Below are 14439 nucleotides of genomic sequence, written 5' to 3' on the forward strand. Positions count from 1 at the left end.
CTTTTAAAATAGTGAAAAATTGTGATTGCACGGAAAAGTGGCAATAATCCAATTTTCACATTTATTTAATCAAAAATGGCAGCATTTATCCCACCTGTTTCGTAAATACGAAAATTGCGTATCCCTACATATGATGAATGTCCATGAATGCGATATGAAAACTCACCTCACTGGTATTAAATGAGGTAAAGTGTGAAATGTGCTGTATTTTTTGTCTACGTAACTGTTGAAATTTGCCTTCCAATTTTGTATATGTTACTGCCAAGGAAACTGGCCAGTTCGAAAATTGGCCAATTTCGTTGTAAATTGACCCGGCCAATGTCCGAAATTCGGGTTTTGGCAATAATTACTTTTAAGCGTGCTTTTTAGGTAAAAACTATTTTTAAAAAAAAGCTCGCGGTGAAAAATTAACTTTGAGCAATTTTTTTGAATAACTGGTACTTGAAATATAATGTGTTTTTCTTTAACTTTAAAACTAAATATAACGTAAGAATTTTTCATAGAAACTATTAAGAAAATTATCGGTATCAATAAATAGGCAGTGAATCGCTTAGCGATAAGCCCAACTTGTTGTTGGTTCATCCATGTCCATTTATGAATAGATAAACAGAACAGAACAGACCGAGCGCGACCAGGCTCTGTCGCTTACGCGGTTTTAGCTCATTGCCGCGGAGGACGCGGTCGTTCCGGAGAAAATTATGAAAGTCAAGGAGGGAGATCGCCCCCCCCCCCTTTCATAGGGTACAATATATATTCGTTAATCGTTATACATAATCACAATCGTAAGAAAGCCAACATTACAAGACTGATAATGTTGTTATGAATGTTTTTATATGCTTTACGCTGATTTTAATTCAATTTAATTTTTATTGCAAAATATGCATAGTATGTACGGGTAAAAATATTCAATTGGATTTATTGAAGAGAAGAAAGAAAGGTTATAATTTTTTTTCCCATATTTGTCAGATTTTCCAATTTTATTTGGGAATTATGCGTAATCGCGGGTAAAAGTGGTAAATGTAGTGAAATGTAATCAAACTTTCTTTATTGAGACGATTGGTGACTATGCATAACCACCGATATAACCACCGTATAACACTCTTTCAAAGTAACAACACACACAACATTAAAATGTATAGTAACAAATTACTACCGAAGCCAAACGTCGTATAAATGTGAAAGTCGTATAAACGAGGTTGGATTGTGTACCGTACCTTCCCGTTAGCGGACAAAAGTTTTGGTCCCGTGGGTGTTCGTTATATCGAGAGGTTCCACTAAAGCTAGATGTCGTCTGCACTGCTGAAGATCGCGACGTTATTGGACTAATCAGTAGAGTGATTTCTGTAGCAATGTTAAACTCACAGAACAGATTATGAACATTAAAAAAAAAATTGCTAAATATATAAACACTCTCTCCCCGGAACCCTGGGGCAGGAACAATTCAGATCTCCCAAGAGTCGAATTACATGTATGTGTGGAAAATATGTCTGTGTGAAATATGGGACGATCCAACGAACCTACAGAATAAATCGACTCTCCCGACACGTTACAATGGGTTCACGTCTACCCTGGGCTAGAGTTTTGTGAGCTTCCATCTTGCAGGCAGGGGGGGGGGGGAATTTCATGCATGACTTTCTCAACATTATGGGTCAATGATGTTCTGGGGGGGGAGGGGCATAGTTAGGTGAAAGTAACAGCTTTTACATATTATTTGCATACTTATATTTAAAAATAATAGAACCAGATCTGATCATGTAGGCCCCTGGATAATGTCAACATCGGTCCATGGGCCAAAACGGCTCTGATTCCATGGACAGTTCTTTTTGATTCCGGAAAAAAGCAGTCACTTATTTTGGCCAACATATTTCACTTGAAACCTTTATTTCTTCACAGCTCTCTGTGGACCCCATCCCACTTGCCCTGGCTCCACTTTCACCTGATTTTCACCCGTGGACCTTTAGAATAATATCCCAAGACCGCGGGGTGGGAAGAGCATGTGACCCCAGACGAAGAACCACTGAAGTTTTGGAACCACGCAAATTATCATCGACGGACACCGAACAATGGGTAAAATTACTTGACATTATTATAATCAACGAAATTTAGTTCAATTATTTGGGACATAATTGCAAGCATTTCGGAAGAATGGTGAAATGTGTGTTATTTCATACAAGTATATTCACGTGTTTTCCCCGACATGCGTAACATGTTGAAGCCCTTCTATTTCCCCGTGGGTTTTGAGGCCGAACCATGAGCAATGAAGTTCCATTGTTGAAGCTTTTAGAACGAATTTCTTAAACAATTTAAAAATATTCCATTGTTTGGATTGGAAACCTGATGTTTTTAGTTTGCTTCATTCTTATCCATCCCCTCTGAGGAGCGCTCCACGGCGTTTGCCCGTCCCATGTTCGTGACGCCGAGTTTGGATGACCGATTCCCCAGTTTGCCCCGTGTGCAGCTGGTCGGTCGCCATTTCACTCGCGGGCGTGATGGTCGACTGTCAAGGAAGCCGGGGCAGAGGAAGCGGCCCGTGTCGAAAGGCTTCTTTCCATCGTTGGGCCGAGCCATACGACCTTAACCGGGTCCGGGGCTCGGCCGAAACGTGGCGTACGGGCGAGGCCTCTACCAGGGCACCCAACCAACTTGCGGTTGCTGCTCTGGGGCCCGTCGAGAGAAGATCTTCGATGGGTTGCGTAGGATGAAGACGGAAATATGCCTACGTGGGAACCCGCCGTACACAAAGGGGTAACGCGCCTGGCACCATACCTCTTGGGTGGTGTGGAAAATGGTGCGATTTCCTATTCCATTCTCGAATTTAACTCCACATAATCGTGAGTATTCTTTGCATTTAATTGTTTTTAATTCGCGTTCTGAGAGTTCTGTGCGTAACTGCCGTCGGGGCTCCGTTTCGTTCCCAGCAAGGAATGATGCATTAAAATATATAAAAAAAGAGTTTTTATAAAAGCGTTGGGTTTTTTACATGATGCCATTCATTAATAAAAATCAAGTCACCAAATTATTATTTGCATCTTTAATTATTTTCTCAAAATTTTGAGGAAAATTGCCAAAACACACATTCTAAAGAAATGAGGAAAAGGGAGAAGAAATACATGGCATTTGCAACTTTTTTAACTCAACATATTCAATTTTTTGAACGTTTTTAAGTTTTGATACTTAAAAAAAGGAATATGCAAAGGAAAATTTATACTCAGAAAATAAAATTCAAACGATATTTATCTAATCGTTTCAGCTGACATTTTAGTGAGAGATAGAGGGCTCCCTCTTTCGCAGCCCAAGATATATCAAGGGAACACAGACATTTTCTGAATATTATGCTGAGGTGAACTCGGGAAGAATAAAATCATCCGGTCCCCACCGGGACTCGAACCCAGTCCTTCCTACATACAAGGTAAGCATGCTCTGCCATCTACACCACTGAAGACATGACCTTAACTTCCTTATTTCACACAGTCTTGAGGCGCTGAAGTAGAGGCATTAGAAGCCTCAACTTTAGGAAATGGGCTCCCATTTGGGACGGTTAAGAACAGTGTTTCTCAAACAGGGCAATATCGCCTCCTGGTGGGTGATGGAATGGTCCAGACGGGTGATAGAAGCTATTGGTATACATAAGATCCTGTGGGTTCACTTGAGTTGGGGGGGGCAATGAGAGAAAAAAAAATTTGAAGAAGCGGCGATGGAACAAGATGTTTGGGAAATTATGGTTTAGAGAGAGATAGGTGACTTTTTCTCAGCCCAAAATATCAAGAGGTGTGCAAGAGAGCCTGGGTTCGAGTCCCAACGGAGAACAGACAACCCCCTTCCCCGAGCCCACCCCAACACAATATCCAGAAAATGCCTGTTTCCTTGAGACAGGTTAGTGTTTATACAGAGGTCATGAACCTTTTTCTAGTGTCGAGCACTGCCAGTACCCATCATCAAAAGAAGAGTGATGCCCTTAAGGCAAGTTGAATACAGTCGGACCACTTATAACGAAGTCGGAAAAAACTGCGAAACCCTTCGTTATATCCTTCGAAAATTATGAACGTTTAATTTAAAGGATGAGACATTTAACATTCACGATGACCGCCGTGAGATAGATTTGCCCTACTGTTGGGTATTTCCGTCTCACCTAGTCAGATCTGTACTGAGTGGAATGGCGGCGTCCTGTTTACGATGTTTACCTGAATAGCCTTAGGGGTGGGACAGGGGTGTATTAGATGCGTTAGCATGCACGATACGAATTTTTTAGTAATCTGAGCATTCGTAAAATCAATGAATCCAAACAATATCTTTTTTAATAAAGAATGAAAATGTAATTACAATCTCTCGAATGCATCAACAAAAGTATGTGTCACTCATTGCTTTTTTCTTTTCTTTGATATTTTTGTGACTTTGAAAGTTTTGTATTTTCAAATCATTTTTGCCAAATAAGCATGCAAAATGTGTAATACATTTTTTTTCCTAGTAAGAGCACGGACACCAACTGCATAGCTACAATTTTTGAAGCAATGTGTAGCGTTTTGCACTTGGACATTCTCAAAATTAATTTGCACACGATATGAAACCCCCACAACCAACGTCCGAATTTAGCTTGAGAATGGAGAATGTCCACTGTGAGGTAGTTTGGAGATTAGATTCTTTTGGGAATACATAAGCTCAATCCTTTCATGTTGGGAAAAAAAAGACAGAGAAGCAAAATAGGATTTTACAGTACCCAAAACAGCCGTACAAGATTGTCTTCCAAGGAAAGAAAGGAGAAATTATATCAATTGCACAGGAAGGCAAATTTTTATCGATAAGAAGATTTAGATAAAATTATTAAGAAATTTTGGGACAATTGCATGTTTGAAAATTCGTTATAGGCCGCTTACTTTACTGAAATCGGTGTTTGTTGTAGGTAGGGCTTTGTCAATTAATCGATCAATTGTTAATCGCTGTTAAATATTTTAGTTGAGTTGATCGACTCGCGATCAATCCCATCAAAAAATTAGATTAAAATTTTATATTAAAAGTTTATAATTTTACTTGATTTATTTGACTGAACAGATTAGATGTTTTAAATTGTGTTCCTATACATGACATAATTCTGATAAGTGACCGCATTTTAAAATATTTGAATCAATATTTTGATCAAATTTTTCGGCAAAGTGAAATACAAGTCGATTCAATGAAAACTGGTGATGATTTCTAATATTAATGATTAAAAAAAAAACCGACAAGATCCAATTTTAGAAGTTCCAGGTTCTGACAAGCATATCGTCCCTCTTATGCCAGAGACATGAATGTGTAAATTTTCACTTTATTGTCAACGGGTTGGATCACTTACTTTGTTATCGAAGTTTTGCCAGAAAAGCAAATTACACCACTATCGAAACACATTTTACAAAACATTTTAGAACAACTTCCATAGAGTAACATGGTTAGAATAAACATTCTATCGTCGTTTTCTAAGCTCTTGAAAAAAATTTGCACATTCATGTTTCTGGTGTAAAGGGGACGATATTAAATAGCTTCAAGAGAGGGTGACCTTTACTTCTTATTTTAATATTTGTTTACATCCATTCGGTAAATGGATGCGTCAAAAATAAATAGAATATATTTTTATAGCATCAATTGATCAATTAATGTTATATAGTTACCAATACTCCGTTTGCTATGAATGAATAGCATTTGAAAAATTAGATTAATCGATTAAAATTTTTTGATCAACCAGTTAAAAATCTTAATCGATATTCCCAGCCCTAGTATTAAGCAATCAAAATAGAAATGTGAAATTTACGGGAAAAATGAAAAAAATTCGTTATAAGTGAAAATTCGTAATATCAATGTTCGTTATAAGTGAAAATTCGTAATATCAATGTTCGTTATAAGTGAATCCGACTGTATTACGAAAGGGAAAAAAAACATAATTTGCATGAACATAATTCGGATGTGGGTGGAGAAGAATGAAGTAAACATTACGCGTGTGCGTGCGTGTGTGTGTGTATAATGTCTATAATATTCCATGAAAAGCGGTTGTTTTTCATTATAAAGGAATTTCGTAATGTGTTCGCAGGGTATAAATTTCAATTTCTCTCACCCCCGTGACTTGATCAGATTCTCTAAGGAATGGCGTCATCCAAATGAGTCTTCATTTTTAGTTGTTTTTTTATTCCTCGCACACGCTTTTGTAAAGGCTTTTTGGGATTCAGCCAAAACCAACTCCTAAGCAAATATAGACAGAAGCGTATAATTAAACGTTGAAAATACTGTTCATCACCCCTCTCTATAAAAAAACACAACTGCTGCGCAAACGTTTTATGCGTCTGTGTCGAAAGATTTACGCCATTTCCTAGAATTTTCTTTTGCGAATAATGATGAGCAATACAAGCATTTATAGCCCATATTGTGCATATTTTGAGGAGGTTTCCTGAATATTAATTGAGCTCTTTAGCCTCTTTCAAAAAACACGTCATTCAACTACCAACACAAACGTAGGGTGACAGGAGAGGATCCAGGACAATGTGACGGGAGGGGCGAATTGTGTAAGTTCGTTTGATCGTCGCGTATTTCACGGGACAGACAAATTTTCCTGTTATTCGACTCTTTCCTATCGCCCACTCCCTTCCAGATCCGCGTCTGAGCGAAGGCAGATATCTTCAGCTACGAATGGAGCTGCGGCAGAAATATTCAGATTCCGATGGAGCGAAGGTAGACGTTTTCAGCTGCGAATGAGCCGAAGCAGAAACTTTTTTTTTTCATGAATTTACATTTCAATCCACTGCAATTTCGAGTAGAGATTCCTTTTCCGCCTTTTGGTAATTTTTCTGTGATTTTTTTCAGTCATAATTGGCAATTTCGCTCAGATCATAGTTTATGGCGACTATTGAAGGATTTCATTTGGGTTCCGAAATTCCCCTATATTTCCCACAAGAAATCTGGTCAGCCTCAGAGGCGGATTGATTGGATTTTTTTCTCGTGCCTCTCGGCTAAACAATTTTTGCAGCAGTTTACCCATTCTAGTCTATTTTTCTTGACCATTAATTCCTCAAAATTTCCACCCTGGGGGCTACAGCCTATATTCCCCCCCCCCTTCCCCCCCCCCCCCCGTGAATATTCCTCTGTCTTCAAGACACGTTTTTAGTCTCTCACAGGCTTTCAAAACTGACCCTTTTCGTTCCCCGCTCTCTATGTCATTCTTTTGGTCACTTCCATGGTTGCACACACCTCTATATCGCTCATTGACGTGGTTCCTCGCTCACTATGTCACTCTTCCATGGATACACACCCTTCTAGGTCACTCATTGACGTGATTCTTCACTCTTTAGGTCACTCTTTTGGTGAATAACTAACACACCCCTCGCTCTCTGGTTAATACTTCTGGTCAGTCACATGCTTGTACACTGCTTTGGTCACTCACATGCCTCCACTCTCTCACAAGCGCAGGTTGGCCCTAATGTCTGAGAGGAAAAAGGCAGTACATGATGATGATTCTAGTGCATATATATGCAAATATATTAGATCAGTTTGCTTTACTGATAACACTGGAGGGGAGGAGGAGTTCAACATACCAATCACACTTCCTAGTTCACGCTTTTTATCTCGCAAATGCTTGCACATTCTCTAGGTCACTCTTGCGATTGCTCACTGACCTGTTAGTCTTTCTTTCGATCACTATCATGCTCTTTCACTGACCTGCCCCTTGGTGCAGTGGCTTATTGGCAGGAGGGCATAGCGGGATATAGCCCAGAGCAGAAAGTTCAGAGGGGTGGCAAATTTGAGGAATGGGCCACCAAGAAACTATTAGAATGGGAGAGGGGCGGCAAAATTTGTATAACCCTCAAAAAATCCAACTCTTCCCAGACAGCAAGGCACTAGGTCAGTGAGTGACCAAAAGAGTGACCTAGAGCAAGGGTGCTCAACCTTTTTGGAGAGTGCGGGCCAATTACGTGATCTGTTGCAGTGCCCCAGGTACTCTAGCACATTTATGCATCACACATTCATGCGTGACACACATTTACACTAGGTGCGGCACATTTACGCATCATTTAAGTGATGCGTAAATATGCCGCAAGTTAATTATGTAGTTTGGAAATGTACCACGAGCTGCTCAAGAATGCACCGCGGATGACTTAATTAAGTGTGAGTGTGCCGTGGGCCACTTGAGTGATCTGTTACAGTTCCCCAAATCTTCTAAGTGATCTGTAAATGTACCACACCACAGGTCACTCAAATTATCTGATAATGTGCAGCTCAGTTCATTTTTAAAAAATTAGGTTTAAGGTCACGGGCCACATCAGATGACGCCTAGGGCCTAAATTAGCCCATGGGTCATGGATTGAACATGTATGACCTAGAGAGTTTGCAAGCACGTGAATGAGCAAAAGAGTGACTTAGAGCATGAGAACGCATGTAAATAACCAAAGGAATGACCTACAGTGCGAGGGATCAAGTCAGTGAGTGTGTGAAGTCACCTAGACTGTGTGAAAGTATATGAGTAACCAAAACAGAGTGCAAGCATGCGAGTGAACAAAACAGGGTGAAAATATGTGAATGAATAAAAGAGTGACTTTAACATAGGTGTACTTGTAAGAGGGGGGGGGGAAGGGAGTCAATTGGGTTATAGCACAGGGTAGCGAATTACAGGAAAGAGTAATCCAGAAAATTAGAGAATGTAAGAAGGTCGGAAAAACCATAAATACTCTTCTGCCTCCATCTCTATTGCAAAGACAAATGGTTTTGTCGCATTGCTCTTCTCCCATTCTACTCTAATTTTGTTGACTCTTCTCATTCTTCAAATTTTCCGCCCTAGGCTACAGGCCAACCCTCTTAGCCCCCCCCCCCCCGTAAATACGCTGATTTATCACCATAGGCCAGGGGTTGTCAAATTGTGAGCGGTGGTGCCCTGATTCTGACAAATGTTTTTCGAAAATATTCTCTGTTAAACAGCTCTGGGGAGCCAACACCCACTGAAAATTCTCTACTAGGTGTTGGCGGAGCTCGCAGATAAACATTGAATTGAGGGCGCCGTGGGTGAGAAAAGTTTGAGAGCCCCAGCCATGAGTAATTAAATTTACCGTCTTAACTCCCGAATATGTGAACGCTTTTGCTATGTAAATATTGAAATTTTGATGAAAAATTCTTGTTACCTTTCCTCGGATGTACAAAAATTCACACAGTGTCTACTGCTTAATATATATATTTTTTTAATACCAGTGAAATTAGGACCGTTAAAAAAGGTCTTTCCTTCTTAAAAGATACGTAACGGTCACATCATACCGCCTTGAGGAAATCCCAGTGGAAAAGTCATTGGAGTGAGATCGGTCACAGAGGCATTAAATAACGGATGATCTTCTTGGATGCTCAACCGAATCGATGACAGAAACTTAGCCTGTTTCCCGAAAAAGCATCTAATAGCGAAGTTGGCGGAATTGTCATTACTGTATGCTTTAAACAGATGCCGTTTCGGGTGGAAAACATCTTACATCCTATTCAGATGACTGGCTTACCTATTATAATTCGGTTAGTTGGTTAATTTTTCGGACATAGCGTAAATGTTACTGTAGATCAGGGGTTCTTAACCTATGGACCTATGGGTCACAGAGGCTTCCGAGATGGATCGTTCAAATGCATCGACAGTCAGGAGCTCTGGAATTATGGGGGTCCCGACCCAAACTTGATTCTTAGAGGCTTCCGAGATAAGACGTTCGAATCCACTTACAGTCTGTTATAAATGCACTTAATGCGTCACTGGGTTCACTAATTTTCTAAGAACAAACAGTCGCATGGATCGCAAAGCTGATCTTTAGTTATGGGTCGTTGCTGAAAAAGGTTAAAAACTCCTGCTCCAGATAGTCTAAAGCAGGGGGGTCTTCAACCAATCAGGAGTTGAGAGTGAGGGGGGGGGAGGTGCAAATTAAACCATCAACTTCAATTCAGATTGGCTTAATTTCATGTTCTATTGCGCATGAAATTGATTAATGTACATCTTAATAATGGGTGGACTACGGGGACCTGAGTTAAACTGACACCAAAAATAATCGAAGACTTAATTATTCTGAAATTAATTCTTTCATCAACCCCTTCACGTGCAGGCTTTGGGCAACAAATTTGGATGATCTGTATTTGACGTATCGGTGATAAATCTGGTAACCTTGTTTTAACCTTACCGCACGTTAGAGAAAGGAAGAAGAAGGGAGACAGAAGAACAGAAAGAGTAAAAAATATATGTATTATACTGTTTTTTTCCTTTTCTATAAGTAGATAAGAGAGTACACGTAGATTTCTATTATTACCGTCATCCTATGTGTTCTCTTTCGCGATTACATGTAGCCTATATGGTAGAAAAATACATTACACGTGGGGGGAGAGGAGAGTCACTAACAGGAGTATAGAAAAAACGGGGAAGGGAAAAACTTCGGTTCACAGGGTTACAATAAAGCTTCCCGATGGCGAGGAGAGAGGAAAGAAAGCACAGAGAACTGGATTGAATTTATTCCTCTGGCGTTTGGACGAAATATTTCGTCCGTGATCATAAAGGAATTTAGTATAAGTTTGATTAATTTTGAAATTACTTCTTCCAGCAATTAAATTTGAAAGTTACCACTGGCGTGCGCAACAAGGGGGGGGGGAAGAGAGATTGAGCTTCAAAATATCCCCCCCCCCCCCGAGACGAAATTTTTGTTGGGGGGGGGAGTTTGCGGTAAAAGGCGAAAACTCCAGAAAGAAAAGCAAAACTAATTGAGGGCGGAGAAGATCGCGCATATGCTACTGAAAATGACAAAATGGGCTTCATCAGATAAGCCCATGGACTGAATTCAGCGATATCAGTAATGCGTGTGTAGTGAACTAGATAAATACAAAAAGCAACATCTGCAGTTTTTATAGATTACTTGGGATCGATAACATGCATCTAGCAGCATATGCCCGGCTAGCTCAGTCGGTAGAGCATGAGACTCTTAATCTCAGGGTCGTGGGTTCGAGCCCCACGTTGGGCGATTTTTTTCTTTTTCCTCAGCAGACTAAAGTGATGTAATAATTAGTAGATATAATACTCCGTCCGTCAGTTGCATGTTCGGATATACGGTGGGGCATTTCTCCCCCAGCGTCAAAGGTGGAGTCGACTGATCTAATATATGAATTGATACATCATCATCATCGTTCCCCGCAGACTTCCAAGTGTATCTCCACATATGGTCAGTTGGTTAAGGGCATATAGCCCTCCAAAATTAGAGTCGTCCCAGTCCCATGAAACTAAGAAATGTCTGTATTCGTGATTCTCACGCTGGGGGCAATATGATTTTCAATGGAAGAATTCATTATTTATGAAAATTCATATTTGATGGGGGGAAAAAAAATTCGGAATTAATGAAATTCACATTGTGTGTGTGTGTGTGCAATACAAAAAATTCACAAATTAATGAAGATTAATATTTAATGAGAAAAAACACTCCAGAATTAATGAAAATTAATATTTGGTAAGAAATTAATTTCAGAATTAATGAAAAAATTTATCTTTAAAATGGAAAAAATAATCTCAGACTGAATAAAACTCTCCAATGATGTGGGCCTCATTGCACCCGACAGTTAAGACGCCACTGTGTGTGTGTGTGTGTGTGTGAATCAAGGTACCACAATACGACCTTTTGACCACTTGACTCTCCATGGTAACTTTTTCTTTCCTATACGCTCTCCAAGGTTGAAACTCTTGTTTTAGACAAGGTTAATAGCGTTTTGAGCTTCCTGCAAGTGGATGAGTTCCCTTTTCGAGAATAATAACTATATGTCACGGGAAGGGGGATAGGGATGTAAGCAGGACCTACTTTTTTTTTTGGGGGGGGGGGGGTAAAGGCTAATTTTAGGTTTGGAGGTAGCACCGAGAATCTCTCCAAGAAAATTTTGAGTTTTCGTCCTTCAAAAATTACGTAAATTAATTGGAAACAGCAATTAAATTATTTTTCCTTATTTTAACTTTTCTTTTCTTACAATTTTACTTCAATGTTCGATCATTTCGGGGGACTCTTTGCATGGGCTTCATATCCCCCAACACGTGTTTTTGAGGGGGCATCTCTCTCAGGATTTTACAAGGTTCTTAGGGCATGGCGCAAGAAAAAAGGTTGAGAACCACTGGTCTATATATTATTTATATCATAATAAGTACATATCACATATTAGTGGGGGGGAGAGGTTTCACATGTCAATCGATTTGATCGCTATGCAAATATGCTACATTCATTTCAACTTAACTGCACTCGTTGGTAATAGACAGATGGCAGCACCACACTCTTACAGACATGACCACTTCAGAGGACACTCCCTTGTGAATTAAGTTTTACGATGGAAGTAGGGTGCAGATGTATCAGACGTCTCCATTTATGAGGCCATGCCCTCACTTTTTATGTCATTCTGAGCAGCCTCATACTTTTTCAAAACTTCCACCTTTTGTCCTCATTTTCAAGTTTCAGAAACATTCTTTCATGGAAAAACAAAATGCAGTGCGAAACAGATCTCTCTTCATTGTTGTGACCAATCGCAACTAAAATGTGCAGGAAACCAGGACCCCCCTTCCTCTCCTAGAAGGACAAATACTATTCTAGCCACGTGGTCCCATGACTTCCATTATTATAGTATGAAGACAGTCCAAAAACAGCTCTGTAAGCAGGGCCGGATTAAAACGTTTGGAGGCCCTAAGAACTTGAACGGTCCCACCCCCACCCCCCCCCCACCCCGTCCCTTAAAGCATATATTGCACAATATCGAATCTATAAAGAAAAAGAAATATTAAATTAAATTTCATATTTCAGAAGTAACTAATCTCAGGCACAGCTATGATTTGAATATTTTTAAGCACGCTCATGGAAAAAAAACCGGGGAGAGACTTTTTTGTTTTCAACTTGCAAATCATTGATAATATCCCTCGGATCATTTTTGTTTATTTTTGGGGCGTTTTTGAGTTTTTGGAAATTTTCTTTCACGTTTCCCAAGAAGACAAACCTCAAATTTTTAGACTTTTTCTTTTACAAAATATTTTAAAAGCATTTAAAGATATTTTCTCCCATCGACTGCTTGTTAGGATTTAACAAAGTGGCTTCAACCGCAGCCACTGAATCTTGGCATGGCCGATATTACATTATTTTTGGTGAACCATAATCATTGGATACCTGTTCTTTCAGATGCATTTTCGGGTTGCAGTCTGTTATAGCATGTCTTTTACTTCTACGATAGAACTAACTAAAGCGTCTTCATACCTATATTCTAACAGTTCTGGAAATTCGGGATTCGAATCCAGCTCACTTACATAATCAGAGGCCTTAACCACTGGCGCCTTAAGCCAGGCGACAATATTTGACACCTTTCATTTGTCTGGGAACACAGCATCGAGTTTTCGGGGTTATTACTGAAGCGACTTAAACGACAGAGAGGAGCTGGAACTGTCTCGAACGGGTAATAATAAGATAAAATAAATATAATAATTATATAACTGTAAGATAAAATCCCTGAAACCCATGCAGTCAGTCCGCTAATGACTTGATTTGAGCATTTTCAAGTTCACGTCCTTAGTCTGTAGAACTTGGCCTACTCTTAAATTTGTCATCTTTGTATTAATTTAGCATTTTTCATATTGGTTGGGAATGATAATGATTTGTTTTATTAATGCTTGAGTCTCACCCAGATACAACCCGAGGACCTCGTGACAAGTAGATCTTTTTACAATTTTCGAGAGTTAGTATGCAAATTTGTAAGCGTGAATTTTTAGCTGGTAGAGAGGGTCCCTCAGAAAAATCAGTTTGTCAAAGGACCCCATGATGCTGTTAAAATGGATCAAGCCAGGGCCGCAACTGGATGTTTTGTCATCCGGGGCAAGTGCGCGTTTTGGCACCCCCTTGTAATGTTGAAGGAGAGGTGTGAGAATAAAATTTGCGCCCCCTCTGGTCCAGCGCCAGGGGCACTAGACCCGCCTGCTTCTCCCCCCCCCCCCAGTTGCGGCCCTGGCTCAAGCTAACTTTATAGAAATTGCACGAAATCTCTTTCCATTAACGTGATCTCTAGTTAGCAATATTATCAGTTTTTCTCTATTTATGTGCCACACTTTTAATGAATATCTTCAACTATATACAATCGAAAATTTTAGGATTTTCTGCCGGAAAAAAATTGTACATAAAGAAAACATTTTGGCAACTTTTTTGTGGTGCCTCTTATCTCTTGATGCCCTAAGCACATGCTTATTTTGCTTAATCCGGCTTGTCTGGAAGAAGAAAACCATAAAACACCATCTTAAGTCAATTTTCTCCAAACCTAGCTTCACGGCGTGAATGCGTCTCCCGCTTAAAAAAGTCTCTCTGCAGAGAGCAAACTTCCATGTATTTTTTAATACAGTAAGTATTATACAAAGCAGTCATATAAAAGAACCAAACATAATAAAAGGTCTATAAATTTTGCATTAAGAGCCACAGCTGCACA

At 39.7% G+C, this 14439-nt stretch overlaps 1 non-coding gene across 1 annotated transcript; it reads left to right on the top strand.

Moving 5' to 3' along the window:
- Positions 1-10903: 10903 nt before the first annotated feature.
- TRNAK-CUU (transfer RNA lysine (anticodon CUU)) lies at positions 10904-10976 on the top strand. Its single transcript has one exon. It is a non-coding gene; the product is annotated as a tRNA-Lys (tRNA).
- Positions 10977-14439: the final 3463 nt, after the last annotated feature.

The sequence above is a fragment of the Pholcus phalangioides genome, unplaced genomic scaffold (assembly GCF_987345545.1).
Source record: "Pholcus phalangioides strain wild (caught in Gottingen) unplaced genomic scaffold, Ppha-v1.0 ptg000024l_1, whole genome shotgun sequence".
In the NCBI taxonomy this organism is placed as follows: Eukaryota; Metazoa; Arthropoda; class Arachnida; order Araneae; family Pholcidae; genus Pholcus; species Pholcus phalangioides.